This window comes from Rhinolophus ferrumequinum, chromosome X, assembly GCF_004115265.2.
Source record: "Rhinolophus ferrumequinum isolate MPI-CBG mRhiFer1 chromosome X, mRhiFer1_v1.p, whole genome shotgun sequence".
NCBI lineage: Eukaryota > Metazoa > Chordata > Mammalia > Chiroptera > Rhinolophidae > Rhinolophus > Rhinolophus ferrumequinum.
In genome coordinates this window covers 100,291,253-100,308,072 of record NC_046284.1, presented here as the reverse complement: position 1 = coordinate 100,308,072, position 16,820 = coordinate 100,291,253, and the positions used below count along the sequence as shown (strand labels likewise).

Genomic DNA, 16,820 nt, shown 5'->3' with positions numbered 1-16,820 from the left:
CGCCGTTGCAATCTGTCGTTCTCAGGCAGAATGTTCCTCCTGATCTCATTACATAGTTCAAGAGATTTGGTTTACTCAGAATAGGGTCATCGTCATCACAATCCAATTCAAGACAGATAATCCACTTCCACCAATGAGACACAGATACAGTCTGTTCAGAATCAGCTCCTTTTCAAAAAGGGAATTTTTGATAACTGTCTGCTTAAGGATTTACTGGAATACTATTTCAACCAGTTTTACATAGTCTTTTCCCCCCTACTTTCTTTCACAATTTGGATTATGGAAATTGCTTGTACAATTGGATCTGAGGTGCTGCCGAAGTAGAACAAATACTAAGTAATCCTAACATGGCTGCGATTAATCTTGATTGTTACAGTAAGTATGATTACAATAACTTAACACTTTTCAAGTATAAAAAGTATGGTGAACAGACTGCAGAGTCTCCCTTCAAGGATCTGTTCGCCTTTAAAAGAATAATCATAAAGGTAACGAATGGAACAGGCAACTTTTCGAGAATTCCTTAAGTTGTGCATCATTTCAAGTATTTTCTGTTATTATACAATATATAGGCATGATTGATTATCTGGTAAAATAAAACTATCCTTCCCATGTACCATGATTGGGGTTTTAAAAGCGACCCTGTTTTTTCATATTACATAAGAGTATTAGACCACACACAAAAATTAACTCAAAATGGATTAAAAACTTGAACATAAAACCAGAAATCATAAAATGCTTAGAAGAAAACATAGGCAGTAAGGTCCATGACATCAGTCTTAGCGATGTTTTTGTGGATTTGACTCCAACAGCAAGGGAAACAAAAAAATAAATAAACAAACAAATGGGACTGTAACAAACTAAAAAGCTCCCACACAGCAAAGGAAACCATCAATAAATCGAAAAGGCAACCTACCGAATGAGAGAAACTATTTGCAAGTGATATATCTGATGAGGGATTAATATCCAAAATATATTTTAGAAAGCATACAAATCAACATCAAAAAAACAACCACCTCATTGAAAAATGAGCAGAGAATCTGAATAGATATGTTTTTCCAAAGAAGACCTAGAAATGGCCCACAGGTACATGACAAGATGCTTGACATCACAAATGTTCCAGGAAATGCAAACTAAAACCACAATGAGCTGTCACCTCACACCTGTTAGAACTGCTATCATCAAAGAAATAAGAAACAAGTGTGGAGGAGGATGTGAAGAAAAGAGAACCCTCATACACTGTTGGTGGGAATGTAAATTGGTACAACAGCTATGGAAACAGTATGGAGGTTCCTCAAAAAACTCAAAACAGAACTACCTTATGATCCAGCAATTCCACTTCTGGATATTTATCCAAAGCACTAATTCGAAAAAATACATGCACCCCTCCTTCACTGCAGCATTATTTACAATAGCCAAGATATGGAAACAACCTAAGTGTTCTTTGATTAATGAATGGATAAAGAAGTGGTATATATACACAAGGAAATACTACTCAGCCATAAAAATTATAAAATCCTGCCATTTGTGACATGAATGGACTTTGAGGCTATTACAGTTAGTGAAATAAGACAGACAGAAAATGACAAATACCGTATGATTTCACTCATATGTGGAATATAAAATCAAACACAAATGAACAAACAAAATAACAGCAAAAAACTCAGAGGCTGATGACAGATTGGTGGTCACCAGAGGGGAAAAGGGGTAAAGGGAAGGTGAAATGGGTAAAGGGGGTCAATCCTATGGTGACAAATGGAAACTAGACTTTTGGTGATGAACACGATGTAGTGTATACAGGTGTTAAATTATAATGCTGAGAACCTGAAACTTATATAATGTTATAACCCATGTTATAACCCATTATAACATTATACATAATGTTACCTCAATCAAAAAAAGAATATTAGATTGTGTGTTCACCACACCCAATGCAATATATAGACGATGTATTATAGAAATGTACACTTGAAACCTGTATGATTTTACTAACCGATGCCACCCCAATAAATTTAGTAAATTTTTTAAAAAAGAATATTAGATATTACATAAAGTATATAAATGTTGGCTCTTAAGCTTAAAGATTTTGGACATTCTTTAATAAAGTCACCTTGGAACACAGCATTATTCAAGTGAGAATAAGGCTACAGCCATCTAGACCAAAGCGGAAAGAGCTGAAGTCTCGTGACGCTGTTGGAGTGGGGAGGGCATTCCCAGTATCTCCATGGGGATCAGAATTCTTCTTCAGGATTTTGTCCTAGGCTTTCCTTTCTTTGCATTCTACCCATACCCCTCCTTTTTTTAAACTAAAGTTTACTGGGGTGTCAATTGTTAGTAAAGTTACATTGATTTCAGGTGTACAATTCTGTAATACATCATCTATAAATCCCATTGTGTGTTCACCACCCAGAGCCAGTTCTCCTTCCATCACCATGTATTTGATCCCGTTTACCCTTTCACTTTCTCAGGCAAAACTTCAACTAGAAGTTGCATCACATCAAAATTCAAATAACACTGCTCATAGCTGTAACCAGAGGTCTCTGTAGGGTAGAAGAAAATGTCTGTAGCCTACCCAGAGTTTCTCCAGAGGAATGGATATTTATTGATAAAATTTCACAATCACAGCATGTAGTAATTGGTTACTCAGGTACTGTTTAAATTTGATCCTTTATCTGGCTACAGGCAAAATCATCTCACCCTTTTGTGTACATCTTTAGAATTTTAATGGGATTGAATAAGATACGATATAGCGTAATGTTAAACCATATATCTAGTCTCAAAATTCTTCTCAGAAATCAAACTTTATCTATTCATAAGAGACTGTGGGTTGAGCAGAATGAAATGGACTAAGAGATGAGGGTGCAGTTAACCTCATGTGGGTCGGTGCCTGGACTGGCCTGGCACTCAAGAGGAGAAACTGGTTTACACAGATTCTTTGATTAGTTCAGGAAATGAAAAAACCTGATGTCAATCCAAGTTTGCAGAGCTCTTTGAATTAGTCATGGTATAAGCTGCCTTCCATTTCGAGACATCTTATTAGGTAGCCCCTGATAGGATGCCAGGCCTATGTATTTTCTAGCGCTCTCTGCCCACTTGACCTGTGCTGTCTCACTGAATGGAGTTGGTAGGAAGTCCTGAACCATAATTGAAATTTTGTTGTTGTTCCAGAGTACTGCTCAACTGTTACTTTAAAATGTTATTTCATGCTTTTAGCTAATCCGCTCAGCAGTAAGAGGAATCATAACTAGACAGAAATAGCAAATATGAGGAGAATTAGAAAGACATTAAAAGACTGGCAATCAGCAACGAAATATAAAAGTAGAAAATGGAATCCTAATAACGGTTACCAAGAAAAAACATAATGAAAAAACTTTTAATTTGATTTTCAGAGAAAATTCAAAGAAAACTAAGTAAAAAAAAAATCAACATACATAAAAATAAATTATTATTCCCTCAAAGTGCTCTGCAATATAAAAGTTTAATGATTTTTTGGCAGTGGAAAGTTGTCTTCACAGTGAACTATTCCTCACACTCCTATTTTTAAAATGATTTATTAACCCTTGGGTCCCGATATCACAAACACTTAAATCAGAATACAGCATGCCTAAGAAACTGTGGAAGAATAAATTTTTCATTCTGGAAGAATGAATTTTTCAAGTGAAATAAAAATTGGGAATTTGAACCAACACAAATGTATTTCAAATGTAAATGCAGTTTTAAAAAATAGAGAAAAATCTAGACAAATTATCCAAGAACTTTTTACAAATCATCATTCATTAAATGAGCTACATGTTGGTACCACACTTATTAATTTTATTGATAATTTTTATTTCATTGAAGAGGTGACAGGTAAGCTCATGATTGCAAATGAATGAGAAATGTGGGTGTTTTAACTTTTAAAATAGAACATTCTGAGAAAATTATTATAAAGGTATATTTCCTTTACAGTGAAGCTTTCTAGCCAGCAGCAAATACTTATTAAGCACATGATATTTTGAAGAATTAAACTATAAACATAGTATCTCACTACAGAATGATTGTAACCAAACCAGAAAAATAGTCTAGTAGAATGCAAGGATAAAACATTTTTCAGACAAATAAAGAAAGAAGAAAAACAATTTATATTGTATGAGTTAAAAAACGTCGGCAGGTGCTTTTGTCCAAACTGTCATAACCTACACTAACTGCAATGCCTCTTTTGGTCACACACTGCACAAATTAATATATAGATTACAAAAAGGTTTACTAAAATAAAGAAATAGTCCTGAGAAAGTTCATTTACAATATAACATGGTTAATTTAAGGCCATAAAAATAATCTTTTTCCCCAATATCTGTGGGATCTAGAAGTAGGAATGGGAGAAATTCTGTTATTATTGTGTTTGTTTCTTCTTTTATGAGTGTGTTATTGTTTTTATTTTATTTGCTTCTTTTGGTGGAAAAGGATGAAAAGAGAATTTTTGATGCCTGAGATATGACCGTGGGGGACCAAATGTGCGGAAGTCTTAAAAGGTTTTCATAAGGTATCTCCTGGCTGTGGACTCCCCTGTAGAGGGTGTAAGAGTGAGTGGAATGAAAAGCATGAGAGTGCGAAAGATGTACTTGGACTTCTTAGCATCTTTCACAAACCTTTGTTTTCACCCAATGATGTAATAAACATTCTTTGGTTGTCCACTGTTCCAGGCATCTGGGAGCTCTGCTTTTCTTTCTAAATTACTCAATAGATCCAGGTTTAACATTGTAAAATTTATCCTTCTTTGGTCCTAAGTCAAAAAAGGATTCTATCTATCTATCTATCTATCTATCTATCTATCTATCTATCTATCTATCTATCTATCTATCATGTATCTATCAATCATCTATCTATCTATCATTTATCTATCAATCATCTATCTATCTATCTATCTATCTATCTATCTATCTATCTATCTATCTATCTGCTATTTTAGTGAGTTGGGATTTTGAGAGATATTTGGCTTCAAAGAAGTGCAGGGAGTGGATTTTCTTTTTCTTTTAAATTATTAAACTCAGGTGTACAAAACAAAATGATTAGACATTCACACCCCTCACAGCGTGATAACCCACCAAGTCTACTACCCACCATACATAGCTATTACAATAATAGAGTGTGGATTTTCTTAAAAATTGGGATTCTTCACTGTTCTGCTTCAACTTACGAAGACAACTTCAGGCTCTTTGTGAAGACAAATTACCTAGAAATGCTTGAAAGTCTATTCATTAATATTTCTAGGAAATAAAGAAAGAAGAGCAGATGTCAAATGATTGATTACAAAACAGATTATGTTCATCTTGTAGTGAGCAATAATATACTTATTTATTTTTTGTTTGTTTTTAAGTACTTGACAGTGAGATGTGGACATGTACATGCTTTGATTTCCAGCACCATTTTATTTTCCCTACGTAACGAAACATTTAAGACAATGTTAAAATTAAGCCTCATTTCTTTCAGTGATCTTAGTAGATCACTGAAGTAGATGATCTACTTAGCAGATCACTTAGCAGAGGAACTAAAGGACACTATGTCCCAAATTCTGATGCAAATAAAGGAAAGCAACTACGAATTCTTGACGTTTCCACTTGGAGAAGAGCATTAATTTACCTCACCTTGAATGCTGCTACTTTGCGTTCAAGGTGAGGTCAATTAATGAGGTGGAGGAATAAGGAGTATTTTTTTAAAATTGAAGTTTATTGGGCTGACAATAGTTAGTAAAGTTATATAGATTTCAAGGATACAATTCTGTATGACATCATCTATATATCACACTGTGTGTTCACCTCCCAGAGTCCGTTCTTCCATCACCATATATTTGATCCCCCTTACCCTCATCTACCACCTCCCTCCCCCCTTGCCCTCTGGTAACCACTAAACTATTGTCTGTGTCTACGAGTTTTTGTTTCTCATTTGTTTGTCTTTTAAGAAATAAGCTGTAACCAAATCCTACTCACGTGGCTCTTTGGAAACTAACATGGAGGTCCATGAGAGGCCACTTATCTGTGCTGTCTGAGAGCCACAACTCACTACACAGACAGACCATCCTGACCAGGGAGTTCTATGTCCTGGAGTCTCAAGTTCAGTGGGCCGAGCAACTGATGCAACTCCTTTTCATTTTTCTTTGTCACCTTCTAAGAGGTTTTACTTGGTTCAAGTACCAAGTAATGAGAATACTCAAATGGACTGAATTAGGCTGGTGAATCTGAAAACATTTTGGATTAGCTGCTTCCTCCTATCCTAACTCTTTTTTAATGTAGGAGTTATTCTGAAGCTCCAATTACTATGGTCATGAATACACGGACTTTATCTGTTATCTTAGAATTTCAGCTATAATCTTCAACTGAAAACTGGAAGTACGAAGTCCCTCTCATTCTAAAAGACAGAAATGACAAGACTTTTCTCAAAAGGGTTTCCAAAAGAGGTTGGAAAGCTGGTCTTCCTTCGTTACTCCACCAACTCCACTTATTCTAAAACTCTCTGAAGATTTGGGAGAGAAACAAAGTCGGACTGGATCCATGGTCCAGAAAGAGAGTAGGGTGGCCTTTTCTGCTTACTCCTCATGGAGGAATAAAAGGGGATACTTTAATGTTTCTGCCTGAAGCAAGTAAGGGGAGCGCCAAGACTCCATCATCATCCATAGCGTCTGCGAGTCCAAGGGGGATGGCATCTAATTACCAACTTGAACTCTGCTTATTCAGCTGAATGCTTTATGTGCTTTCTGTGCCTGCCTAGGGGTTGAAAAAAGAACTGGAAATGATGGCACAGTGAAGAGAAAGGGCAGTCTGCATTTCCCAATGCTTGGTGTGGCAAAAATGTTTCCACAGGTCAAGTGGATACTGAAGACAGTAGCCATGTTTTTCTTGTCCAGCAGGAACACAGCTTGTAGAGCAAGATACTCCAGGATAAAGAGGCTTGAAGATAGTTTTACAGAGAATGCTTTTCTCGTTAAAGAAATGGTAGGTCAGTAGAGCTTCTGTGAGACCTCTTAAAGAGCCCAGAACTGCAACCCAAATAAAGCCAATGTTCTGTGTCCTTGTTACACAAAATACTTGAACACCTTAAAAAAAATGCTAGTTAACAAAAGATATTTACCCAGTTTCCTTCATTCCTATATATCAGGCCAATTGAGAATAATATGACCTAGGTGATAAGTAAAAGCAGGACAGGTGTAGGGAGGAAACTGATCACTCTTATCTTCCAGTGCAAGTTACCCAGACAATGGTTTAAGCTAGAGCTGGAAAGAGGAGAACACATGAAACTGAATATGAGATTGAACTTTTAACTGAATTAAACTGGATTTAACTTTTTAACCCTGGAAAGCAATGGAATTTATTCAGGATGCCAGCAAGAAACATGAATCAACCTTTACTTGAAGCAAAACCATTTTATGTTTGTGTCCTATCTGGTTCAAACTATACAGCCAATGACTGACAGAGTCCATGAACTCAGCACCTTATAAACTGAGGTAGAGGCAGAGTATAAGAAACAGCTAGAATGCAGTCCAAGGAAAGGTAAGAAATCAATTATGGAAAGCATGAAGACACAAGGACCTAGGGAATACCTTTGAAACACTGAGAATTATAGTTGCATGGCATGATTAGAAGGCTTATAAAGATACATCAGTGCCTGCGCCTTCTACCACAGCCAGCAAATAGCACATTTCATATTCATCCATGGACGTTTCACATGTGGACTATGGCTACTGTCAAATGATACCCTTTGTCTAATGGTAGATCATTTCAGTGAACAACCAATTAAAATCTCTGAAGCATAATTGGAAGCTCTTTGAGGAGGCCATACCATGCAAATGTTGGGAATTGTTTAAGGACCAGGAGGAACAGGCCCTCCCAACTTGTAGGTGTTTAGACACAGGTTCTCCCAACTTGTAGGTGTTTAGAATTGGCAGGAGGACACTTTCAAATGAGCTGAAATTGGAGGAAACACCCTAGGCCTCACTGTAGACTCAGACCTCTTTGGGGTTGATGAGAAGTAAACATTTTTCATGATTTGTGTTGCAGAAGGAAAATAACAGATCTCCACAAGGTTGCGTACAACCTTTCTAGATGGTTAGGCATGTTTCGAGCAAGCTGAGGAAATTCTTTTCAAGAAGAATCAGGCTAACATTTTGTGAAAGGAATTAAACAGAGATTAAAATAAGCAGAGGGGGAAGAAGGGACGAGTAATTTATAGCAGGAAGGATTGTTCAGTCTCAGCAACCAACAAAAGCTTCATTTTGTTGCTTTAGTTTTTGTTTTCAAATTAGTCTGTCCTACTTTTTCCTAGTGAAAAGAAGTCCCACGCAGTATTCCTTAGACAAGAAAGACCAAATAAATAAATAAAAAAACTGTTGTTTTAAGCGACTTTAAATATAACTTTTGCGGGAAGCACATTGGCTTTTGTGCCGCGTGTTAATGTAATTGAGAGAGATGCAGGCTATAAATAATTACATAGATGTGCATATGTGTTAGTATACGATTTTTTAATAATGTATGTATGTGTATATATATATGTATATATGTGTGTGTGTGTGTATATAAATATATATATATATATATATATATATATATATATATATATTAAGTGTGTTTTTCCAGGACCCATCAGCTCCAAGTTGTTTCAATCTAGTTGTGGAGGGCGCAGCTCACAGTGGCCAACGTGGGGATCGAACTGGCGACCTTGCTGTTTATGAGCACCGCACTCAACCAACTGAGCTAACCGGCTGCCCCAGTATACGTATTCTTTAAATATAAAAGGAAGAACGTTACATTATTTATAAGGGCCTCTAGATTTATTTTTGGTAATGGCATTTGGTTCAAACTCACTGGGTGGAAAAAAATCAACCAAACGGTGTCTATGGAGCTCGATACAGTTTCCTTTATAGGAAAAGATTGTATGTTAAAACCTTTGGTGTCACTGCCAGAACTTCATCTGTTTTAGCTCTTGGCAGGTCAGCGAAGTTCTTCTGTGACCTCTAAGGAAAGCATACTTGAAGTAAGGTTTGGGAATGACTTTATCAGTGGAACTTGACATCAGACAGCCATCACTTGCAAATACAGCAGTGAGAGAATGGTCAATGAGCTATACAGTACTATATGAAAGACATTTCCGGATTTTTGCTGCATGTATTCATCTTCCTGGGTGCACAAATGCAATGGGTCTTCTGCCCTGACAGGAGTAAACCGATGCATTACTGCAGCTTCCAAAAGAAAGTGACGGAAGTATAATACAGTAAACCTCGAAGGAACGTACAGAGTTCATCTTATCCCAACCTTCTCAAGGTAACTTCAGAGGCACCGTTAGTCAGTAAAAGTCCTCTGGCCCGGTGGCGAGGTGCTGATTACACATGCTCATAATATGCAAATCTAAAATTTACACAATGAGTAATTTATCGGTATCGTAAGTAATGAAAATATTACTTAAAATTTGTCCTGATACAGGATGGTGAGACTGAATCACAGTCTAGGGAGAAATTGGATCAGGATAGAGACCACATATTTCAGTAACATATAGAGTTTGTATATGTCCAATCTTGGGGTAAAATCAAATGGTGGAATGAAGCAAGGGTAGGTCTGTACCAAAAGTAGGAATGTAGCCACTGAGAAACTGACCTCATTTCTGGCAATTGCTTCTGTTGTCCCATGAAGCCACAAATACAGTGACTCTCCCTAAATGTAAGTATAAGTAGAGGAAAGGCAAGGGGTCCCAATTAGAAAAACTACCTGGTGCTTCCAGGCTGAGGTGTACAGGTAATTGCAGGTAAGTTGAGAAGGCCTCTAGTGAGGGAGAGGTAGTTGTGTCAACTTGACGTTGTTATGTAAATGAACTAGCCATTTGGTACCTCTTAGTTAAGGGCAGTGATTTCCAGCCAACTCAGTAATGTGACAGAGACCTCAGAGTGGAAGAAGACCTATTGGTACTTGTCAATCTCTCCACTCAGGAATTCAGACTCTTGAAATAAAGACATGACACCGTGTTTCCGGCCTCCCGGACTTTATGGGATGTGTGAGAAGCACATCCATGATGGTCCCTTTTACAGAGCAGCTAAGCATAGCCATACGTGTTGACTATGAATGAAAACTCTTTTCGTCTTCAGTCAGTTGGTTTCAAATGTAGCGTCCCTAACATGAAATGGTACTTTTCTGATGCACGTTACAGGTCTCTGCTGGATTCCTTTTACTATAATGTAGGCCCATTATAGTCGGACACCAGGGTCCAGGTTCCCTTGAAATAAAATGCTCTGGACTCTGCTGGCCACTATGGCCAAACATCAGTGGGGTTAAATTACTCAGATCGGGTCCCACTAGAAGTGGTATCTGAGAAACAGGAAAAGTACCCCTCTCTCCTGGGATGGCTGATCCTCTTTCATCCCCTCCATATGCATGAAGATGAACCATATTTATTTTTCATAAATACTGCAAATGATCGCCATGGTCCTGAAGAAGCTGCAGTGCTAGAAGAGTGTATTTATATGTCCCTGTCACCCTGCTTATGCGCACCACATTAAATAATTCCTCAGGCCTAGCTCAGTCAGTTGCTGTACCATTTTGTCCTAAGGCATTACAAGGTTGTCAAACCTTTTGTTCTCCAAGTAGATAAGATAGACAAGACTGCAGATTTGTAGCAAGGGATTCCTGCCAGGGTCTTTGGCTCTGATATGATTCATTTGGCAGCGATGTGCGCCTTGAACAGCAGGGGCAAGATGTAGGGAACAGCTGCTTTTCCTCTGGCTTGCCAAACATGCTGTACAGTTCTTGAGCAGTAGGTGGAGAGTGCAAAAAGAAGACTCGTGTGTGTTGATATGAGCATGGGGAGCAGATAAACACTGGCATAGTGGTACAGTACACTCAATTCCTTGTTAGAGACCAGGCTCTTCTGTCACTGGATGCTCTCCTAAAATATCAAGCTGGCTGAAATAGACAAAAACTGTTTCCTAATTTCCTCTCTCTGCTCTCTGCTCCCTACAGGGGCATCTTCTCATCATCTGTAGCAGAAAGCCATGTTTCTGGAGCTTTTGGGAGTAGGCGAGAAGCAGCCGGGTCTCAGGTGGTGGGCCCTCACCTGTACGGTTGCTGCGCCATTTGTTGTAAGTCAGAGATAGCTGAAGATTACGTTGAGAACAATGTCTCCCTCAGCCATGCGGGACAGCTTAGTGTCTTTCAAACTAGCCCCACAGGGAACGTCTCTTCCATCTAGATTACAGTCCAGAAGAGAGAGGTAGCAGATTGGGGCACAGAGTGCTACGCTTTCTATGCCATCAAAGGTTTGCTGTGGTTTCCTAGAAAGTGCTCGTTCTGCTCCAGCAGGGAACTGTAGCCTTGAAAGAAAACCCCGTTTTCCCCCCGGCTTGGTTTAATTGTTCAGGAATTGAAAAATGAGCTTCATCTCTGGAATAAAGAGATCACTCAGCCCTAACGAGCTGTGGATGGACATGAATAATGAATGGTCCACACTAGGAATGAATCTGAAACAGGCACATTAGCAAGTTGTACTGCCTTATGCAATTCACTGTCAGGTCAAGGTTGAGGTCAGGGTTCCCAAACCTGAATAATCATTAGAATCTAGGGGCACTTTTCAAAATGCATTTCCCAGATACAATCCAATTCTACCAAATAAGAAATTGAAAGGGAGATGGAAGGGAATATGTAAAGTTCTTATACCCTTCCATCTGTGTAATTTTGATGAATAGCCAGATTTGAAAAGAATTATCAAGAGTGAACTTTAAAAGAAATGATGCTTTAAATAAGAATTAAATAACAACGGATAGGGAAATATGAGTTTTAGGCTCATTAGAAACAAAAAGGGTGGAGGGCAGGACAGAGTACTATTAAATTGGCCATTTCTTAATGCAGATCAGAAAACAATACTATGAAACTCGGTAAGGCAGAAGCAGTAAAAAGCAATTCTCCAATTTTATTTGATACTTTTAATGGAAACTTCTGAATGAATACGTACATTCTGTGGCTTAGAAAAACAGCTTGATTAACTCGGAAAGTATTTCCAATCCTCATCTCATACATGGATTGCTCTGAGATACTAGAACACATTGCAAAGAAATGTTCTTTAATATTCCCTCTCCCATTTCTTTCTTTTTAAAAAATGGACAAGTAATTTTAGTGCATACTTGCCTGAATACTAAAGAATAGTTTTGATCATTCAACCCCAAGAATCTATGAAGTGGCTTGAAAAGAAAATCGGTTTTCAAAAGAGCCTAGAGTGATAAAGTAATGAGGACAAAACCGATGAACATTTACCTTGAGAATAGCATTTTACGTTTTAGGAATTAAACATTAGTTGTAAATTATGGAGGATCGTATATAAGTTATATACAAGTTCCATTAAAACAAAGAGAAAAACTCCAGAAATTCTAGTGAAATTGTACACAAATAGTAAAATTAATAAAAAACAAAAACTAAAAAAAAAAACACCTCTATCCAAAAATGTATTCCTAAATTTACCAATCTATACTCATTTATTTTAGAACTGATTAGTTTGTAGGCCTTAATATCAGATGTTTTTCATTTACATATTAACTCCCACTTTTTCTATTCCAACTTCAGAGGAAAGAGTACAACCATCAAATTATAAAAATTTAAGGACAAGATACCCTTAAATGAACATATCCATACTTGTTTATAAATATTTTAATGCTCTCCCAAAACAAAAGACATTCACCTAGAATGAATAAATAAGACTGAAATATTAATTAGGTATTAAAAAGAATACACACACACACACACGCACACACACCCATACATATACACAAACATACGTGTTGTGTATGGGTGTTGGTGTGTCTCTTTGTGCCTGAACCAAATAAAGCTAATATGCTATATTTGATATACATTCAGGCAAGAAAATTATAACTACCGCCTTATGAAACATTTCAAAAAAGGTGAATGCAAATGGCACATGGGACACTATTTACTGAAGATGAATTATACTTAAAGATAATATTAGAATTATTACTTACAAAATTAAAAATATAAATAAATTTCCCTGATTCGTGGTGAGTGAAAATAAGAATGCAATGCATCCACCATCACCCTTTTTCTTATGAAGGTTACATAATATTTCAGTTCTGGTATCTATGAAATAGACAATAAAACTAAAAATACAAGGTGTGTGCGAAAATATTATTAAAGAAAGAATCACGTTAACTTACATAATTGATAGCAGGAAAAGAAAGATACCCTTCTCAGATAACAAAAGAAGATACAGCAAATAGAGGATTAAAAATTATTTTCTAATTAAAAAAGTAAAAAGCACATAGTCGCTTGACTCTTTTTCTCACATTAAAGAGGGCTGGACTACTGGGTTTATTACTGTGCACAAACATGAAGCAGGTGGCTTTTTTTCCCCTTTAAAATGTAATCACTCTTGTCCAATTATTCAATTAAAATTATTATGAGAGCAAGTTACATAGTCCACTACTCAGCTCAAAAAGGAAGTCATCTTGAGCACAGATGTTTGGTATAACTATCGCGCTTGCAGTGTGATTTTTGTATAAAGATAATAGTTTTATCATAGACCATTTAACCTAGGCAAGTCAAGATTCAAGATAGCCCAAATCCTTTCTTCCACTGTAAGGAAGGAACAGATTCAAAGAACAAATCCAAAAACGTGGGAAAACGTAATCCTAGAAGCTAATCCATTATTAACGCTCTAAGAATTAGATAAAAATTCTACCTTTCAAAATATTAAAGCATTTATCATTGGTTGATAATCCCCAGTGGAATCTCTTTAAACAATGATGTTCTGTTAGAAATGAGTCTAAGTTCTGTAACTCCTGAACACTTTCAAAAGCAATTTAGTTGTAAAATGAACCCAGTATATAAAATGCCAATCAGGGCTGGCATCATGGGCGTAAGGCAGTACTGCATGCTTTGTGTAGTGTTCCCTGTCGCTGTCTGGAAATTCTTAATTTTTCAACAAGCAGTCTGTATTGTCTTCTTGCACTGAGGTCCGAAAATTAAGTAGCTGATTCTGATTACAATAACTTGGGGAAAATGGCCAATAGCCACAAGGTGGAAATAAGAATCCAAACTAAATTGGTAAGTTAGAGAAATAAATTAAAAAAAAAAAAAAAACACGAAATTCAAATTAGAGGCAACAGGACACGGTGACATACGGGTGGAAGACAAATGAACACCAAATGAGTGACTTCCAGATATGAATATACTTGGAAGATAAGACTCCAAAGACCAGTCTCTGAGTTATTGCAGGATATGATCAAAGACTTCCTGGCGATACTAACTGAAGATAATGGAAATGAATGTCCCTTTTCTTTTGATTGCCCATGTGTCTGTACATATGTGGTTGTGACTAAAATTATTATCTGGCAGAAAACTGTGATAAAAATTCACATAACTGTTTCCATTGCAAATGATTTTACTACTACTGAATCTACTATTGTTCGCTAACACTTACGCTTATTTTAAGTTGATCTGTCCAACAGAAGAGCTCCTGTTCTAAATGCTTTCCGCACTCATTTCCTCAAAGGCACCAATTCTCTATTCTCCCATCCCCACTTCTAATGTCACCCACCCTACACAATTGAAAAAAAGATGTAGCGCCCTCTCAGGCATGGAGTCTTTCCTGAGAACATTTTCTCAGCCTTACTATTTTCGCCTCAAAATAACTTCATGCTCTCTCAATTTTCTCTTTTCCACTTCCCAGGTCTATCCCTCCATTTTTGCTCATATGTCTTTTCCTGTAAGACCTCACTCTTAGATATTCAGTATGTATCTCTAGTGGATCTTCCCTCCGATGACAAACATGCTCAAATTTTCACTGTCCTAAAAGTCAATAAAACATCTTCTCTACCCTATTACTGAAGTTATTGGCCCTTCTATTATTTTTTCATCACCAAACATTTTTTAACATTGATTTTCAAAGACATGCTAATTATTTTTCCAGCTTTATTGAGATATAATTGACACATAACACTGTGTAAATTGAAGATGTACAATGTGTAGATCTGATACATTTATAACTTGCAAAATGATTAACGTAGCTTTAGCTACCGCCTTCATCGCATCACACAGCTACCATTTCTTGCCATCAAACACCCTGAAAAATAATTTGCACGTCCTCCCTCTATATCACCCTGCCCACGTCCTCCTTTCCCTCAATTTCATCTCACAGTTGCCCCTCCAGCAACTAACAAGGCATCTATGATGAATGAGTGAAGGAGTGAGTGGGGATTGAACAAATAAATCCAGCCAGGTTCTTCATTTTAAATATGGACAACTTAGGGAAAAAAAAGAGGTAAAAATTATTTTAAGGATTTTATATGCCAAGAGGAAAGTTAAATATTAGAACTTAGCTGATTCTAAGTTCACTAAGTCGACCATTTTAGAGAAAACTTAGTAGCTTATAACATTTTACTCTTTAAAGAGAGTTAACTGTGTTTTACACTTCTCATTACACATCAAAAAATCTGTCCATAAGACCAATCTGATCAGTAATTTAACATATAGGTCTACTCCTATTGGCTTAATATTTTTGCTAAGAGTTACACTTATACCTTAGCAGTGAAACAGAGGAAGAGATAGCGCATTTCATATATATATGAATCTCTGTAATCACCTGGAATGTAGGTTTGATATCACCTCTTTATGATGACAGCCTATTAATAGACAGAAGCCAAGTTATTAGATATATATTTTTATACACCAGTATAAAGTGGTCTAAAAGTGGACTGAGTGTGACTGAAGTAAAAAGGACCTGGTTCATAGAGAAAAACATGGGGAACTTGCATATCCTGTATTGCCTGCCAGACCACATTTAGATCTGCTGAGACTACCTTTGATATCGGCTGGAGAGAGGCTGGTGAAGAAAGAGCCCAAGATTGCTTTATGGTTTCTGGCCTGAGTAAAGTAAAGAATGTGTTGCCACATTGAAGATGTGGATGGAGATTACTGTGTTGGGTAGGTTTGATAGGAGCTCGGATCTGAGTATGTTAACTTTGAAGTGTCTATGAGATATCCAAATAAAGATAGATCACAGAATGGTGGATACACCAGTCTAGAGTTTAGGGCAGTGGTCTGTCCTAGAGATAATATTTCGAGAATCATTTGCATGTTAAAGGTATTGCAAGTGAAAACATTGCATACAATATCAAAAGGAGTGGGTATAGAAGGAAAAGAGAGCATCAAACTTAAAAATGGATCCAACTTGGCAAAATTTGTCTTAGAATCTTTTCTTGTGTTTTTGAGTGAGACTGTCATGGGACTTTCCCTCTTGTATCATTTTTGTCAAGTGTTGGTAAAAAGTCTCATTTTTTCAGCCAATCTTTATCAGCTTGGGATGCTATAACAAAACAACATAGATTAGGTGGCTTATATAGCACACACTTATTTCTCACAGTTCTGGAGGCTCAGAAGTTCAAGATCAAAGTGTCCGTAGATTCAGTGTCTGGTGGGAGCCCTTTTTCTGGTTTGCAAATGGCCTCCTTGCTGTTTCTTCACATGGCTGAGAGAATCATCTCTCTCATGTCTCTTTTTATCAGGGCATCTCAGATCTTCCTTTTAGAATTACTTTCTTTTAGAAAGGGTCAGCTGGGGTAAAATCTTACTTCCTGTTTCTCTGAAAAGGTCTAATTCACCCTTATTCTTAATATGTAATTTTGCTAAGTTCAGAATTCTAGGCTGATGGTAAGTTTTTTCTCAACATGAAAATATTCCCACTTTCTTTCATTGTAGCTCAGAAGTGTAATGTCAGTCCAAGTTACACTTCTTCATAGGTTATTTGCCTCACCTCTCTGGTTGCTAAGTTACCTTTGTCTTTGGAATTCTGCAGTTTCACTGTGA

General features: G+C 37.0%; 1 protein-coding gene across 6 annotated transcripts in view; it reads right to left on the bottom strand.

Annotated features, from left to right (window-relative positions):
* DMD (dystrophin) overlaps nucleotides 1-16,820 on the bottom strand; it is a 2,143,628-nt gene that overhangs the window by 1,277,072 nt on the left and 849,736 nt on the right. The window lies entirely within an intron of this gene.